This window comes from Schistocerca gregaria, chromosome 4 (genome assembly GCF_023897955.1).
Source record: "Schistocerca gregaria isolate iqSchGreg1 chromosome 4, iqSchGreg1.2, whole genome shotgun sequence".
In the NCBI taxonomy this organism is placed as follows: Eukaryota; Metazoa; Arthropoda; class Insecta; order Orthoptera; family Acrididae; genus Schistocerca; species Schistocerca gregaria.
Genome location: NC_064923.1, coordinates 95451205 through 95469473, shown reverse-complemented (window position 1 = coordinate 95469473; position 18269 = coordinate 95451205). Strand labels below are relative to the sequence as shown.

Here is an 18269-nt window from a genome sequence, read left to right as displayed (position 1 = left end):
CTTTGCATGTGAGGCTACCCTGCAAACACTACCCTCCTTGATAGGTGCCCGACATCGTTGCTGGCGTCCTTGTCCGTTGAAGTTGCACAGGTCACACCAATATTCAAGAAAGGCAGTAGGAGTAATCCACTAAATTACAGGCCCATATCGTTAACGACGATATGCAGAAGGAGTTTGGCGTATATATTATCTTCGAACTTTATGAACTACCTCGAAGAAAACGGTCTATTGACACACAGTCAACATGGGTTTAGAAAATATAGTACTGTGAAACACAACTATCTTTTTATTCACATGAAGTGTTGAGTGCTATTGACAAGGGATCTCAGATCAATTCCGTATCTCTAGATTTCCGGAAGGCTTTCGACACAGTACCACACAAGCGGCTCGTAGTGAAATTGCTTGCTTATGGAATATCGTCTCAATTATGTGACTGGATTTGTGATTTCCTGTCAGAGAGGTCACGGTTTGTAGTAATTGACGGGAAGTCGTTGAGTAAAACAGAAGTGATTTCTGGCGTTCCCCAAGGAAGTGTTATAGACCCATTGCTGTTCCTGATCTATATAAACAATTTGGGAGACAATCTGAGCAGTCGTCTTCGGTTGTTTGCAGATGACGCTGTCGTTTATCGACTAATAAAGTCATCAGAAGATCAAAACAAACTGCAAAATTATTCAGAAAAGATATCTGAATGGTGCGAAAAGTCGCAGTTGACTCTAAATAACGAAAAGTGTGAGGTCATCCACGTGAGTGCGGAAAGGAACTCGTTAAACTTCGGTTACATGATAAATCAGTCTAACCTAAAAGCCGTAAATTCAACTAAATACCTAGGTATTACAATTACAAACAACTTAAATTGGAAGGAACACATAGAATATGTTGTGGGGAAGGCTAACCAAAGATTGGGTTTTATTGGCAGGACACTTAGAAAATGTAACAGACTTACTAAGGAGACTGTCTACACTAAGCTTGTCCGTCCTCTTTTAGAATACTGTTGCGCGATGTGGAATCCTAACCAGGTAGGACTGACGGAGTGTATAAGAAAAACTTCAAAGAAAGGCAGCACATTTTGTATTATCGCGAAATATGGGAGGGAGTGTCACAGAAATTATACAGGATTTGGGCTGGACATCATTAAAAGAAAGGCGTTTTCCGTTGCGACGAAATCTTCTCACGAAATTCCAGTCACCAACTGTCTGCTCCGAATGCGTAAATATTTTGTTGACACTGACCTACATAGGGAGGAACTATCACTGTGATAAAATAACGGAAATCAGAGCTCATACGGAAAGATCAAGGTGTTCATTCTTATCGCGCCCAATACGAGATTGGAATAATAGAGAATTGTGAAAGTGGTTCGATGAACCCTCTGCCAGGCACTTAAATGTGATTAACAGAGTATCCATGTAGATGTGGATGTATATGTAGATCGGAATGCCATCTTCCGTGTGGACAACAATCGAAACGAAATCTGTTGACAGTTTGTATGATTATATCGTGAATTACACACAGGACGGGGAAATAGCAGTTAGTTCCTTTAATTTTGGACAGCAGTGTAGTAGGCACCATTGGCGGTGGCGCGGCGAAGAAGTATAACGGCAGATCGCTGCACTTTATGAGCTGACATGTTACGGTCAATGACGTAATCCGAGCAGGATTCCTTCACCACTTCGTAAGTTATTAATAAAGGGTACAGTTCACTTTCAGATAATGGCGTTTCGTTAGTCAACTGATACGGCACGTACAACTTGAGTAGTGCTTATTTTAAACATTTTGTGGCTGTGCACTCAGCAACCGTGTATGTAATTACATGAAAGTAATTGCCAGCCAGCCAGTTGAACGAAACTTTTTAAAAAACACATTAACCAGGTTTCGACAGTTCTAAGACTATCTTCATCAGAATGGTAAAAGTAACATGAAATCATGTAACAACTTTTATACTTCAGCAACAGTACTATCGTCAAATGACATGTTTGTGTTCCATGAGTCAAGAATAAAAATCGTAATAAAAAAGACAAAGGGTTATCACACAATGATAAAAAAGATGTTTGCAAATGGCTGCACTAGTAAACTGCTGCGGCCGGCCAAGACAGACACATACACAGCGAAAGAGGCATCAGACTGAGCGGCACGTAAGCCAACAGTGCCATGACATGGACTCTAATCCTCGTATCCATCTCATGGCAATGTCGGCTTCCTTTCTGATGAAGAGAGTCTTAGAACTATCGAAACCTGGTTAACGTGTTTTTAAAAAATTTTATGCAAAAGTACTGCTTGTTATTGTTCCGTAAGGCGTGTTTGGTAACCGTAAAGCCGGCCGCCATGGCCGAGCGGTTCTAGGCACTACAATCTGGAACCGCGCGACCGCTACGGTCGCAGGTTCGAATCCTGTTAGTTAGGTTTAAGTAGTTCTAAGTTATAGGGGACTGGTGACCTCAGAAGTTAAGTCCCATAGTCCTCAGAGCCATTTGAACCATTTTTGTAACCGTCAACACACCGATTCTCGCGCCGCGATTGGTAGATGTGTACTGACCACTCGAGAACGCGGTCTTCCCAGCGTGGGTCGTACGTGACGTCGCCAAAGAACAGGTGTGGAGCAACCTGCCACCTGCGATCGGAGATCTATACAACTTCATAATAATACAATACACTGGCAACGTTCTTGTTCAGAAAATGTCGAGAGATGATCGTAAGTCTTGCTTCGCCTTTCTACGTCTGCAAATGGAGGTTTACGACAGGCTACAGACATAGTATAGCAGAAGAAATATCGAAGAAATCGGGTCAGGTGTTTCAAATGAGGTTACGTCGTAAATAGAGCGTTTTATTTTGAGCGCTATTCGGGAAGTGCAGCTAACGTGTACTCACAATTAATTCTTTGGAAAGAGCTTTCTTTAACGTTTGGCAAGAGTCTGAAGGTTCTTCTGTCAGATTCATCCATTTCTCCTGATTACTGCCATAAATCCTCACCCCTTCTCCTTATCCCTCCCTTGTCCCTAGCCTGAACTCCCAGAATATTTTCTATTTTCATATCGTTCCCTTTCTTAGTCCAGTACCATGGTGCTTGCTCTCGAATTTTAATGTCCAGAGGACAGAGCCCCCTTATCACTAATAGATGGAGATGTTCTATAAGCCCCCTCAGATCTTAACAGCATGTTCCTCTGTACTCTTCTCACTGTCATGGCAGGCACCACCCTTGTGAGCCTGTGTGCCCAGACTCCTCAGCTGTAACCGACTTTTGAAGTTAGTATACTGTTATGGTACTATTTTATTAGTTGGGGGGAAGATGAAATCTTTTGTGTCCTATGGAGATGAGGTCTTTATCAGGTCCTTTTTTAATAATTACTACATTGGCTACATTCCAGATCTTAGGGAATTTTTCTTGTCTAAGACATTCATTGAATAAGTGGGTAAGTGGGACTACCAGTTGGGGTGCACAACCTCCGTCACAATGCCGTCTGGCTGGGGGGGGGGGGGGGGGACTTTCCCTTTTTTCAGTGATTTAATGTGGGCAGCCACCTCCTCTTCGGAATAGGGATAGATTGCCCTATCGTTTACAAGTCTGTCAAAATCCTCATTCCGTAGTTGATACTGATCTTCGGTATCTCCAATCATATCGGCATCAGGCAAAAGGGACCGGAGAACGACCTCGGCAGTCTCCTGCCAGGTTTCCGTCATCTCGTCCCTATGCCTGGTCGTTGATATCATCATTGAGGAGCGGATCTTTTCCCTAACTATTTTATAGGGCACACCCCATGAGTCCAGTGCTAATTGATTTAATACAAAGCTCTCCCAACTCTGTATTCTAACTGCTCGAAGTTCTTTTTGAAATTTCTCTTTTGCCTCCCGGTGTTGCAATAGCCGTCTTTGCTTTTCCCGCCAGACGACACTGCGCTGGTAGTGTCTCCTCAGCCTTCTGACAGACTGACGCAAATCCTCTAGCTCAGCTGACCACGGTGACGGGGAATGTCGCTCTCTCTCGCTAGTCGCTCCCAATCTGCTCTTCTGTAATTCAGTTGCAGTTCCCACCCCATAGCCCAGTGGTACTTTCTGTCTCCTAAAGTAAACTTTCCAGTTATGTATCATGTTTGCAGCGTTCGGTGTGACTAGTGTCACATCGATGTTGGTATCTTGGCCCCCTCCCGCCGAAAGGTAGGAGGATTACAAGGTTTATTAGCCACCTCAAGTTGTAAAGCCATGATCATCTCCTCCACTTTACCACCATTTTTATCTCTTGTGCCAATGTACCATACGGGGGATTTTGCATTTATGCCAGCCGTTATAGCCATTTTCGCCCCCGAAATGCCGTGGCTACTCTTGTTAATCGTTCCAAGTTTTGTTCAATGTTATCTCCATACTGGAAATACAATTTATGATAGTTATAACTCCCGCAGGAGAATGCATCTCCACGGCGGTGCGATGAGTGTCGGGGTGTTGCGAGAGTGTTGTTACCCATAGGGTTTGGTTAGTGACGACTATTGCCGCTCTGGGGGCATCCCCACTGCTGACAGTCTGCCATGTAGCGGCTGCAAAGGGTAGTTTCCCGGCTTGAGAGTACGGCTCCAGTAGGCAGAGCACATCAAGCCTCCTCTCCTCCACCTCCTTTCGAAGCTCCTGCATGACAAGACTGCTGTTATGTGCGTTCAGTTGTCCAATGCATTTCTTTAATAAACGACAATGAATTGAATAGTAAATGTCACTGAATTTAAAATTATTATATTAATCGCTCCACCCCGCGACGTAACTCGCGGTTAATACCGAAGCTCACCACCCACGTGTATGCGCCATTACAAAAGTTATCCCTTGTACGTATTGATGAGCGAGCCACTTGCGGCTGAGGAAACCGCACTTCGGAAAAAAATCTGAAACGATATGAGAGGCTTACAGAATACATCTTGCTCACAAGTTACTCGTTTACTTGAGGAAAATATATCTGCGCAAGCATGTAGAGAATTACGATATGTGCCGGGGGAGGGTGTAAGTAATTTCACAACTGTCTGCGACGTGCCCGGCACGGAACACATGGTAATTGTCTTGATGTGTATGGAGAGCCAGAAATTTACTGTGATACGTCTCTGTAAACATTTCGAGACTCTGTGTATATACAGAGACCTCTGGCGCTGTATGCACGCGAGCAGCCAACGTGGAGCTGTCCGTGGGGAAAACTTGGTGGCAGACGCAAGATGCGGTAATTCTGCAATACTTGGAACTCTCTCTCTCTACAGTTTATATCTAGAAGCATACAAGTGGTCCCAGAGGTCTCGACACATCTCCTGTCCCTTCTGCTCCGTATTTTCCATATGTCCCTCGGCAGTCCTGTTGAGGAGCTTCTCATTTCTTTTTCTATCAGTCCATTCAGTTTTGAGCAGTATCCCGCTTCAACACCACCAACAGTTAGCGCTAACTATTGCTGCTGGCACTCCAGCAGAGGGCGAGTGCACAACCTGTTAAATGGCTCGTCTGCACAGGGGTTTCGTTGCACACCGATGTTTTATATCCTTACATAAAGGATTATTAAGATGGTCTGTGAGGTCAGTAACTGGAATTCAGATGTATAAGAGTAAACTGAGCAATGAAGTCGATAATTAAGGATATTAATGTATGTTTAGCACACGTTAGATTTATATCATTGCTTTATTTATAGAAACGTTCTTAGCAATGAATGATGGTCCTACACACAATGGTCCGAACGAATCTATAAATAGTTTTGGCACAGCAGTGACGGGCAATAAACAGCTCACTGCATCACAGTCACTGTAATTTCACTCTGTTCACAGCTCACAAACTTATAAGCTGAAGACAAATTTCTGAACAGGCCTACAGGCCTGATCCTGCCTCGGAATCAAAAGGTGTTGCCCCAGGCCGTTCTAGCCCACCTTACCAGCAAGGCTCCCAGCACGCCAAAGATCACGGTCTCTGCCTTGTGTCCTTGTCCCGCATTTTTTTTTCACGTGATAAACTACTCTAGTCAAATTAACATTCATATACTAGAGCCGCGCAAGGTAGCTGCGCCGTCTGGGGCGCCTTGCCACGGTTCGCGCGACTCCCCACCTCGGAGGTTCGAGCTCTCCCTCGGGCACGGGTGTGTGTGGGTGTGTTATCCTTAGCGTAAGTTAGTTTAAATTAGATTAAGTAGTGCGTATGCCCACGGACCGATAGAAACTTGCCATCACCACCATATACCAGAGCATCATTCGTTTACAAATACTTTTCACACTATACAAATACTTAAACCAAATACATTACACAGTTCTCTACACACTTATTCTATTATATTTTCTGGTTAAATGTATTTTTATTTTAATATGTTGGACGAACCGTAACAGCCATCGCTTGTCAAAACAAGTACTTCATTGTATCTTTTGCATTACGTTGTTCAAATCCATCTACAAGTATTAATACATAAAATTATTATTAAATAAAAGTATTAATACATAAAATTATTATTAAATAAAGTTAGAACATGAAATATCGGTACAAATTACCCACGCAAAGTCTAATAGCTTTACGTATTTCTGGATGTCTAACATTTTAGTTGCACAGTTTCACATGTTATATTACGCTGTAATACATCATCTCAAACATCATTTTCCGATTTTCCTGCCACTCATGATTCACTTCCATACAACATTTTGCTCCAGACGTTCATTCCCGTATCTTCCTCAAACTATGACCTTAGATACTAGGACGCTTCTTTTACCGAGGAATAACACTCTCTCTGCCTTTACTAGTCTCTAATTTTCTCCCTGTTCAACACGTTACACGTTATTTTGCCTACAGGGAGCAGTTTCCTGATCAGTTTCACTGATAATCTCAGTTCCGCCACTGCACAGTCTTTCTTTGGACTGTTTCTAATACGAAGTGAATGCACCGGAATGGGACGATGGAAGAGTATTCCCGGGGCCCTCATTGTCCCCTTCTGCTCCGTGTTGTCCCATTTTGTCGTCGATGATTGACATACAGGCTTACCTGTACAACTGTGTGATACTAGTTCGGGAGGCATTTTGCGCCTAGTACTATCTGCCTGTACCAATAAACCGCTAAACCGTTCAATTAATTACCTGGTCAAACGGAATAAGTTCAAGGTTGCTATCTAACTGCTCACAGGGATGATAGCAGTTTTTGTTTTGGTATTTCACATAATTATTGACTGAATTTGGAAATTTAAAATAATATCGTAATCTACTTATTAAGAGGTTATAATACTACTTTGGTGTTTAATACAGTAAGTGAGCTGTTGATGTTGGAAATTGTCTGTACATACTGAGGCAGAGTGACCAGACTACATTCAGTCAGTGTTTGGCAGCCAGAACACTTACCGACTTACAATTAATTTTACACGTAATTTTTAACCACATTGAAACTTTTTCTAGTTGATATTCCCAGAAAAATAATGACAGAGAAAAGTTTATGTCTTCAGACATTTTCGCTGTGAAACGTCCCCTTAGAAAAGTTATTCATGACTGTGCTTAAACTGACACATACTATTTTTTAGCGCAACGCAATCTGACTTTCAAAAATCCCTACGACGAATGGCCCTGACTAACATTAACCTATACCATGCACAAATCACTTACCTCGCCAAAAATCTTCGTTACTCGAACTACTGCAATACAGCGAGCGCCACTACTGCCAGCTAAATAAAAAGATTCAAACTACGGAAGGCACATACTACTGATAGGCATAGTTAGCGAATGAAAGATTTTAATAGAGAACAAACAATGTATTTACCTTAATAGTCATAATATATATATATATATCAGTTCATGACATCCATTCTTACACATTTCAAAACTCCGCCATCTCTCTCCCCACATCCACCACTGCTGGCGGCTCACCTCCAACTGCGCAACGCTACGCGCTGTTAACAGCCAACAGCCCAACACTACAATGACAGACAACAATGCAAACCAGCCACAGACTGCACACGGCACAGCCAGTGATTTTCATACAGAGCGCTACGTGGCCGGGGCGTTACCAATAAAAAAACCTAAACAGCCTACTTACAGCTGTTCTTGCAGTAAACAGTCAGCATCGCACATGGCATTTTAATTTTGTTACTTCTTCTTCTTCTTCTTGCGTTAGGGCCTCTGTAGGACCACGGGTAGCCCCTTCGTGAACTGCACTTTCCTACTTTTCTCCCAGAACCTCTTCATTCTTTCTCTTCTTCTATCCCGCTCTTCTTCCGAGATCTTCAATGTCAGTTTCTCCTGCCGCTTCCACAGGTGTCACTCTAATCTTTTCCTGTATTCTTCTCTGTCATTGATCTCCGGCATTTTGGTCGGTGTATATTTGTTCCTCCAATTTTCCTTTCCCTTGATCCCCAGTTCCAACCAGTCCTTCCGAAGTTCAACAACCCACTTGGTTCCTGTCTTTCCCCTTGTCCTCCCTGTTGTTTCCTACACTCTCTTCGTCATTCTGTCCATACTCATCCTAACTACATGTTCAGCAAATCTTGCCCTTTCGAGTCAGATTTCCCTGGATATTGTTCTCATGTTCCTGTATAATTCTTCCCTAGGTCTTCGTATCCACCTCTCTCCACCTCTTTTGGGACCTAGTATTTTTCTCAGTATTTTTCTCTCTTTTTTCTCTAGTTGTTCTGTCCCATTTCTACCTAGTGTCATCGTCTCAGCAGCATATAATACTGCATTCCTCAGCGTTGCCTAGTAGTGGCTTATCTTTGCCTCTGTGGATATATTCTTTTCATTGTATATCTCTCTCGTCATGCAGAAGGCTGACCTCATCTTCTTTATCCTCTCTGTTATTCCCTCCTTGCTCCTGTTCGTTCCTGTTGTAAATTCTACCAGGTATTTAAATTTGTCCACCATTTGCACAGTGCCTTCCGGTGTTTCCCAGTCTGCAGTGGTATTTAATGTCTTTGTCTTGTCATAGGTGATCCTCAGTCCCACCTTTCTCGCTACCTTACTTAAGTTGTCGAATTGTGCCTTTGAGTCTTCTTCCGTCTCAGTTACTATTGCTACGTCATCTGCAAAGGCTAGGCAGTCCACTTGAGCGCTGTTGTCCTTTTTGTCACCCATATGGGTCTTTAGTATTCCCATTTCCTCGTTTATTGCTCGCCACTTCCTGATTTTGTTACTACTTTAATACTAAAGCTATTTGCAATAGACTTTGCAGGCAATATCTACAAATATAAATGAATGTGTTTGCAGAAATGACCACATAAACAATGAGATTCCTGAAAAACTACAATGTCTTCAGTCATAAAGGTTGTACACGTTTAAAGTAAAAAATATATAAGACATTAACTCACTGGTTAAACGATCAGACGTTTCGAGTTGTTTTGTACATAAGCATTCGTTTGCTTAAGAAACTGGGTGTGGGGGGGGGGGGGGGGGGGAGGGGGGCGGTCGCTAGACACTATTCGAAGTCCACTGAAACTGCTTCATTCTTTGATGACGCCAAGACGTCGCCTATAGTAAGTAGGTTATTTTCACATCTGCAGTTATCAAATCTAACAGCGCCATGTCTGCACGTTCCCTCATAAAGTGTGACAGCATGGTGTCTGTCCTTTCGAACGTGTCCAAAAGAGCAGACGCCACTCATTCGCATAATTGATGCTCCTCAATGGGCAACATATCGACCATCTTCAGTGCGAATGCGCAATTACGTCCGACCTCGTGCGGAATCTCAAAGTAGCGAGCGTGGAGGACGTGGATAGGGGCTGCGGATAAGTGGCGCGAGGTAGTCCGCAGTGTCCGGGTGGCGTAGTGGTTAACACAAGTGCCTCTCAGTAAGCACGAGATCCTGGGTTCGAATCCTGGTCTAGCCCACATTTTCACTCTCCACTGCTGATTCCTCATAAAGTCCCTCCCCTTTCCTTTCCCTTCTGCCCCCTCCACCTTCAACTGAAATAAAATCCCTTTAATAAAAACAGTAGCAGCCGTATTTCAGACCAAGCCGGTTATGGCCTAAGATACGTACCTTAAATTCAGCTGTGATGGTTTTTATTAACATTTATCAGTGGATCTTATAATCTCCTTGCTGTAAAATGGGCTTGTAAGACATTCCCGAGAAGTACAGTGTGTTGTTACACTTACTTTTTGTCATCGATGTTTACAACGGTGGTTGATAACAGCACACATAAGTCCCGTTGTCTCACGTCTGCTGTTGCGATGTTCTTGCTTCCTGATTCTGTAATCGGGTTGCTCCTTGTGTAGCCATCGGGGCTGCTGCTAAATTTAGATGTATCGATACATCAATATTTTCTCCAAAAGACTCAATATCTGCAGTATTCCCTTCACACATATATCGACATATAGATACAGCAATGGCAATATCAAATGCAGACATTTTTAATTTATATTGTCTTTCTTTGCAATTTTCGATAAATATTTGAAGTTACTCTTTTGAAATTGTAGAAGAAAACAATTTTACTTTCACTGACTGAAGAATTGTTAATACTTTTTGAGCTTGCATCACGTCCCGTCCTTCTCTTTGACTGAAACAAATATAGGTGGCACATGGAACAAAACCGATCGCTCTGGGGAGTGACGGTGCGAATGGGATAACAAATCATCCGATGTGAAAAAATAACACACTACTTGCGTTAAAAAACAATTTTAACGCCACAACGGTATTCTTCGGAAACAGTTGCTGAAACTGATGAGCAAAAATCTAAATGACGAGACTTGTCTTTGCGGCGTGAGGAGACGTGTGAGGGGAAATACTGACGTAATCAGCACTCGACGCCGGCCGATGTGACCGAGCGGTTCTAGGTACTTCAGTCCGGAACCACGCTGTTGCTACGGTCGGAGGTTCGAATCCTTCCTCAGGCATGGATGTATGTGATGTCCTTAGTTAGGTTTAAGTAGTTCTAAGTCTAGGGGACTGATGACCTCACATGTTAAGTCCCATAGTGTTTACAGCCATTTGAACCATTTTGGGAGCTCGGCGCTACCAACAGAAACAACAACGTTTAGCTTCACCACGCAATTTTGACACTAAGACTGCTAGGTCGCTGACGTTTGTAGGAATGTAAAAAACAGGGAAGTCGACATTAAGTGTTCTGGCCAAAATCCGATATTTGACTAAACCGAACAACATCTTTTACTGTGCCACATACATTCAGTTACCATTGTTAGCAAAATTGTCGTCAAGCGTGAATGTGTATTGTTTTCCTTTCAGTTCTTGCTCTGGGGGGGGGGGGGGGGATTAGCAGGATGCTAGCTTGATGTACAGAGTATCTACTAATAAATCAGTACTTAAATGTCTGCCCCCGGTATCTGAGTGAACGCCGGCACGGTAGCTCAGTGTGTTCGGTCAGATAGTTAGATGTCCTCTGTAATAAAAAAAACTGAGTTAATGGATCAACGACGAACTGAAACGGGGGTCTTGCGACGTCCGCCCCGAGCACATGAAACGAACGAAACCGCACGAAATGAGATTAAAAAAAAAAGTCGTCAGCGCGACAGAATGTCAATCATAAGGGCCCAGGTTCGATTCCCGGCTTTGTCGGAGATTTTCTCCGCTCAGGGACTGGGTGTTGTGTTGTCCTAATCATCATCATTTCCTCCTCATCAACGCGCAAGTCGCCGAAGTGGCGTCAAATCGAAAGACTTGCACCAGGCGAACGGTCTACCCGACGGGAGGCCCTAGTCACACGACATTTATTTGTTTAGTACTTAAATGTACAGCTTTAAAACTGGAAGTATACAGGGTATTCATGAAGATATGCAAATATTTTAACACGTTATTCTACAAGTAAAACTAAAGAAAAAAGTTCATATAAACATAGGTCGGGAAATGTTTAGTTACGGAGCTACGGCTCGTAAAAGATTGCCTGAAATTTAGTAAATTCGCCAATATGAAGTCAGAAAACAGTACGAGGTTAAAGTAAAGCACAATTCCCATTTATGTTGTTGTTATTGATCTCGTGTATCTATTAAAACATGTCCCAGACGTGTATCTGCAGTAGTTTTCCAGAACATCCAGAGAAGCAAAAATTATTATACAAGTATATTTGTTTACTTTCCCTTAAGAATGTAGAAAAGGTAATGTTATTGTTGGCAACCGTTAGTTAGTTGTTTCAGTAGTTTCCTAATCTTGGAACGAGTTAGTATTCTGAATTGTTCAGTGAAAGAACATAATAACAACAGTCCATTTAAGTGAAACCACATAGTAACTGTTGTAGTTCATGGATTATTTATGAAATAGGGATGCCTTTTAAATTTACGCAGCAGGGATACGCCGATATGGTGTTTATCCATGGCAAATGTAATGCTAATGCTAGGGCTGCAGTTAACGAATATCGCGTACATTATTCAACTCCGAGGATTCCGAATGTACGAACCATTAGTTGGGTATTTCGAATGTTACAGGTACTCACCATAACGTACATAATCTGAATGTTCTGGAAAACTACTGCAGGTACACTGCTAACACATGTTTTATTAGATTCGCCAGATAGATAACAACAAAATAATTGGAAATCGCGCTTTACTTTAACCTCGTACGTTTTTACGATGGCTTCATATTAGCGAAGTTTCTAAATTTCAGGCAGAATCTCTTACGAGCCGTAACTCGGTAACTAAACATTTGCGGACCTATGTTTATACGAACTTTTTTCTTTAGTTTTACTTGTATCATAACATATTAAAAATATTCGTATGTCTTCGTGAATCACCCTGTATTTACAACGTGCAGCCGATATTTTTTTGGCCTTTACATCGATATTTTTGTCGTCGATATATCTATACATAGATAACTTTTTTCGACCCATCTTGTGCAGATAATGATACTTTTTTAATATCTATTTATCAGATTCCCGATATTTTTAAAAATATCAACAGTCATAGTAGCCATCAAGTGTATTGTTTCTTACGAAAAAGAAGGCAGCTCCCGGAACAACAGAGAGTTTAAACAAAATGCTAACTGTTCACCAAGTCTATCCTGCTGGCTTCACTGCCTACTTTTTCTACATGGTGAAGTACAGAATTCATGGTAAGAAGCCGTGAGGTGAAAAGTTCGTAACTTTCTGCTCTGGTACGGCTGCTGGGCGTGGTGTAAAATTCCGTCTGAATGACGGCGCTCTTAACTTCTGACAGTTTGTTTCTACGAATTCTGCCTGACCTATCACGTGGGGGAGTGTGCTGTTAGATCTTTTACATCCCCAACTCTTCCTTAAATTCACAATAATTTAACCCAACAAGTTGAGCGATAGCAATATCTTGTACACTGTAACTTCAGAACAAAATCATTGATTTTCGTATGTCTCATTAACTAGCTGTTTAACTTTCTTACGGGGTTAGTATACGCGGTTCAGCAGATACAAGGCAAAAAGTAATTATATTGCTGTAGACCAGTTAAGGCCTAGTTGATAGTGAAAAGCGTCTTACAGATATCGAAAAAGCATATGAATTCTGCAACGATACCAGTGAATTTTGCTATCATAGTTGTTAGGAGCTTTACTCCGTGTACACTGCACAAACTCGCAGGGTGAGAACATAAGGTAACATCCGCCAGCAATATAACTGTTATTTCTAAATGGCACATTATCTGTATCATGAGATCCTTCTACGTCGTTAATGTATAACTGGTTTTTGATGTCGTTATCAGCAACCTTGCCTTCACTAATGTCATTAAGACCCGGTACCTTCTGGGACCTACTAGCTAATGCGGACAGTATAGTCGCTTATGTCTGGATGCTTTCTCTTTTTCGTTTAAGATTCGTCGAGATTCACAATTAGGGATATAAGTAAAATGGAAAATACATTATGTACTTCGAATGAGGGTCCTTATATAGCAAGACGATAGTATCGGAGATGCGTTGCCACATTCATTGTCAGTGTGTGAGTCCTGCATCGCCCACATCAGTGCCTTGCCACCTTCCACAAGGTCTGAAAACCAAGGAGAGATTTCGAAAGGGAACTGAAGTTCGAGGAAAAGAAATAAAAATTGTGAAGTTTGACGACGACATTCTTAATTCTGACACAGGCCGGAAAGCACTTGGAAGAGTAGTGGAACAGAACGGATAGTGCCTTGAAAATACGTTATTAACTAATGTAAAAGAAGTGTAATGGAAAGTTCTGAATTAAATCAGGCGATGCTAAGGGGATTAGAACAGGAAATGAAACACTAAGATCAGTGGACTAGTTTTGTTGTTTCGGCCACCAAAGTAACTGATGCTGTCCGAAATGCAGAATATACGAAATGCTGACTGCTTATAGCAAAAAGACTTTAAAAAAAAGAGCTTGATAATATCGAAAAGTGTAAGGTAGTCTTTTGTCAGGATACTTATCTGTAATACAGCCTTGTATTGGCTTAAATCGTGGACAGTAAGGAGTCCAGACAAGACGAGAACAGAAGCTTTCGAAATGTGGTGCTAAAGACGAAAGCAGAGATTACATCACGTAACTGATGAGGGGTACTGAATCGAACTGGAGAGGAAATAAATTTGTGGCACAACATGACAAAAAGTGCGTATAGGTTGATAGGACACGTTCTGAGATATCAAGGATTCGTTAATTTGGTACTAGAATGAAGTGCTTGGTGGAAATTTTTTTAGCGGAAGACATACATGAGAATGCAATAAGCAGGTTCAAACAGATGTAGGTTGTAGTAGCTGTTCGGAGACGAAGCTGCTTTTTGTCAGATGTCCTATCATCCTGTCCCTTCCTGTTGTCAGCGTCTTCCATACGTTCCTTTCCTTGTCGATTCCACGCAGAACCAGCTCAATCTTTACCAGTCCACCTAATTTTCAACATTCTTCTGCACCACCACATCTCAAAGGCTTCGATTAACTTCGGTTTTCCCACAATCCATGTTTCATTACCATATAAAGCTGTGCTCTATAGGTACATTCTCAGAAATTTCTTCCTCCAGTTAAGACCTATGTTTGATACTAGCAGACTTCCCTTTGCCCGGAATGTCCTTTTCGACAGTGCTAGTCTCCTTTTTATGTCCTCCTTGCTCCGTCCGTCATATGTTATTTTGCTGCCTAGGTAGCAGATTTCCCTAAGGTCATCTACTCCGTGATCACCAGTGCTGATGTTTAGTTCCTCAACGTTCTCATTTCTGTTACTTCTCATTACTTCCATTTGATCTCAAGCCATATTCTCTACTCATTAGACTGTTCTTTCCATTCAGCGTATCCTACAATCCTTCTTCACTTTCACTGAGGGTAGCAATGTCATCAGCGAATCTTATCATTGGAATCCTTTCAGCCTGAATTGTAATCCCACTCTAGAATTTTTCTTTTATTTCCCTCATTATTTCCTCGATCTATAGATTGAACAATAGGGGTGAATGACTATATCCCTGCCTTACTCTCTTTTTAACCTGAGCACTTCGTTGTTGGTCTTCCAGTCTTATTGTTCCCTCTTGATTCTTGTACGTATATTACCCGTCTCTCCCTACAGCTTACCCCTATTTATCTCAGAATTTTGAACATCTTGCACTTTTTTAGATTGTCGAACTCCTTTTCCAGCTCGACAAATCCAATAAATGTATCTTGATTTTTCTTCGGCCTTGCTTTCTTTATCAATCGCAGCGTCAGAGCTGCCTCTGTTTAGCGAAGTTGAAGGTACAACTTTTCTAAAGCCAAACTGATCGTCATCTAATATATCCTCAGTTATGTTTTCCAGTCTTCTGTGTATCGTTCTAGTCACGAAATTGGATGCATGGGCTGACTGTGCGATAGTTCTCGTACTTGTCGGCTCTTGTTATCTTCGGAATTGTGTGAATGACGTTTTACCAAAAGTCTGAGGGTATAAGACCAGTCTCACATATTTTACACGAGTGTGAGTAGTCGTTTTGTTGCCGATTCCTCCAACGATTTTAGAAATTATGATGGAATTTTATCCCTCGTCCGGTCTGCTTATATGATCGTTAATCTTCCAGAGCACCTGAATCTATTCCTCTCTCTTCTCTTATCACATCAGATAAATCTTCAGTACACTCTTTCCATCTGTCCGCTCTCTCCTCTGCATTTAACAGTGGAATTCTCGTTGCACTGTTAATGTTACCACCCTTGCTTTTAATTTCACCTAAGGTTGTTTTGACTCGTCTGTCTACTGAGTCAGACCTTCCGACAATCAATTCTCCACGTTTTTCATACAGCCATTTCGTCTTAACATCCTTACACTTCCTATTTATTTCATTCCTCAGCGACTTGTATTTCTTCGTTCCTCAATTTCTCTGAACATTTTTGTACTTCTTTCTTTCATCGATCGACTGAATTATTTCTTCTGTAACCCAAGGTTTCTTCGCAGTTATCTTGCTTCTGCTTATGGTTTTCTTTCCAACTTCAGTGATTGCCTTATTTAGAAGTGTCCATCTCTTGTCAACTGTACTGCCTGTTAAGCTATTCCTCACTGCAGTTACTACAGTCTTAGAGAAGTTCAAGGCTATGTCTTCCCACTTCTTCGAGTATTGATTCTTCCTGACAAATCTGTTAAACTTCAACCTATGCTTCATCACTAGTACATTTTTATATGCTCCTGGGTATGCCTTACAATTCAGTATCCGCTGCGGAACCTCTGTCTGACCATGGTGTAACCTAACTGAAATCTTCCCGTATCTCTCGCCCTTTTCAAAGTATACCTTTTTTAACAGCGTATTCGCTATTACTAGCTAATATTCATTGTATAACTCAATTAGTCTTTCTCCTCTCCAGCCCCTACTACCAAACCCACATTCTTCGGTAATCCTTTCTTCTACTCCCTCCTCTCCAACCGCATTCAAATTCCCCATGATAATTAGATTTTCATCCACCTTTACGTACTGCACTGAGTATCCTCATATACTTCCTCTGTCTCTTCCTCTTCAGCTTGCGGGGACTGATGACCTCAGAAGTTAAGTCCCATAGTGCTCAGAGCCATTTGAATCTCTTCAGCTTGCGACGTCGGCACGTACACCTGAACTATCGTTGGCGTTGATGGTTTGTTGTCGATTCTGATAAGAAAAACCCTATCACTGAACTGTCCACAGTAACACACTTTCTGCCCTACCTTGCTATTCGTAATCAATCCTACTCCCGTTATGCCATTTTCTGTTGCTGTTGATACTCATCTGACCAGAAATCCTTGTCTTCTTTCCATTTTATTTCACTGACCCTCCACTATACATCGATTAAGCCCCTGAATTTTCCCTTTCACATTTTCTCGTTTGCCTACCAAGTTCAAACTTCGACTATTTGCCAGTGGAGAGATCATCATGGCACTTTTTTCAGTTACAGGTAACATGGCCTGTGGATACATATTACGTGTCTTTAATGCAGTGGTTTCCATTGCTTCCGCATCCTCATGCCCTTGATCATTGCTGATTCTTTCGTCTTTTAGGGTCAGGTTATCACCCCAAAGGCAAGAGAGTGCCCTGAACCTCTGTCCGCTTCTTCGCCCTCTTTGACAAGGCAGTACGGGGTGGCTTTGGTGTTGGAAATCATCGGCCGCCGTTGCTGGTGATTTTTGTTCAGAATTTAAGAATTGGCGAGGTTCGAACCCGGGACTGAGGACGTTTCGATTACTAGTTCTTTTTTGCTAAGGCTGGTTAGGGGGCAAAGTGCGCATGGATCACAGCCCGAGGCCTGGCCACAATGCCCCGTTCCCCCCTCAGAACTAAAAAGGGTGGAGGGCATATGATCCAAAAGGCCAAAAATGCATCAAGGATAACAAGGAAAGGATATATTTTTTTATTTTTTTATTAATTTTGTTTACCATGACCAACTTGTTGCAAAAGCTCTTGCTATGGCATGTCTCATAACATCGAGGCGAAGATAAATCAAAGCCAGTGGGCTACCAAACAACAAAAAAACAAAAGATGTCGTTTCGTTACGACGTGAGAACGCTCTATGGTACTATTCGCTGCAGAATTATCGATGCATATCTTCTCATATCAATGTTGTTGCTGTTGGTAGTTGCATCTTAACAAATAAAAAGAACGTTTCGTGGTTGGACCTCTCCTCTCATGGATAATCCAGTTGAGATGTGAGTTATGAAATGTGCTCCAGAGAAAATTTTGTCAAGTATTGCTGATATTTGTGGTTCTGTACGACTGCATGATGTCGTTCGTTCATGTAGTTCCAAACCTCGAGGACTGTCTTCTCACAGTCACCAAACAAGTTGCGGACGGCATGGCCACGTATGCAAGTCACAGTATTCGTTTTTGCTCTCGGAAAATTCTCATCATCCGTGAAGAAAAGCGGTTGTGCAGTTACCCGATCGGGAGCAACGCGTGTGAGGAAAGCCAACATTGGCACACCAAATGCAGGCCCGGATCCTGTGGGGAGGGGGGGGGGGGGGGGAGGGAGCAAACAG

General features: G+C 42.1%; 1 protein-coding gene across 1 annotated transcript in view; it reads left to right on the top strand.

The window, feature by feature from the left end:
* LOC126267614 (SCY1-like protein 2) overlaps positions 1-18269 on the top strand; it is a 966784-nt gene that overhangs the window by 655792 nt on the left and 292723 nt on the right. The gene's annotated exons all lie outside the window — the stretch shown is intronic.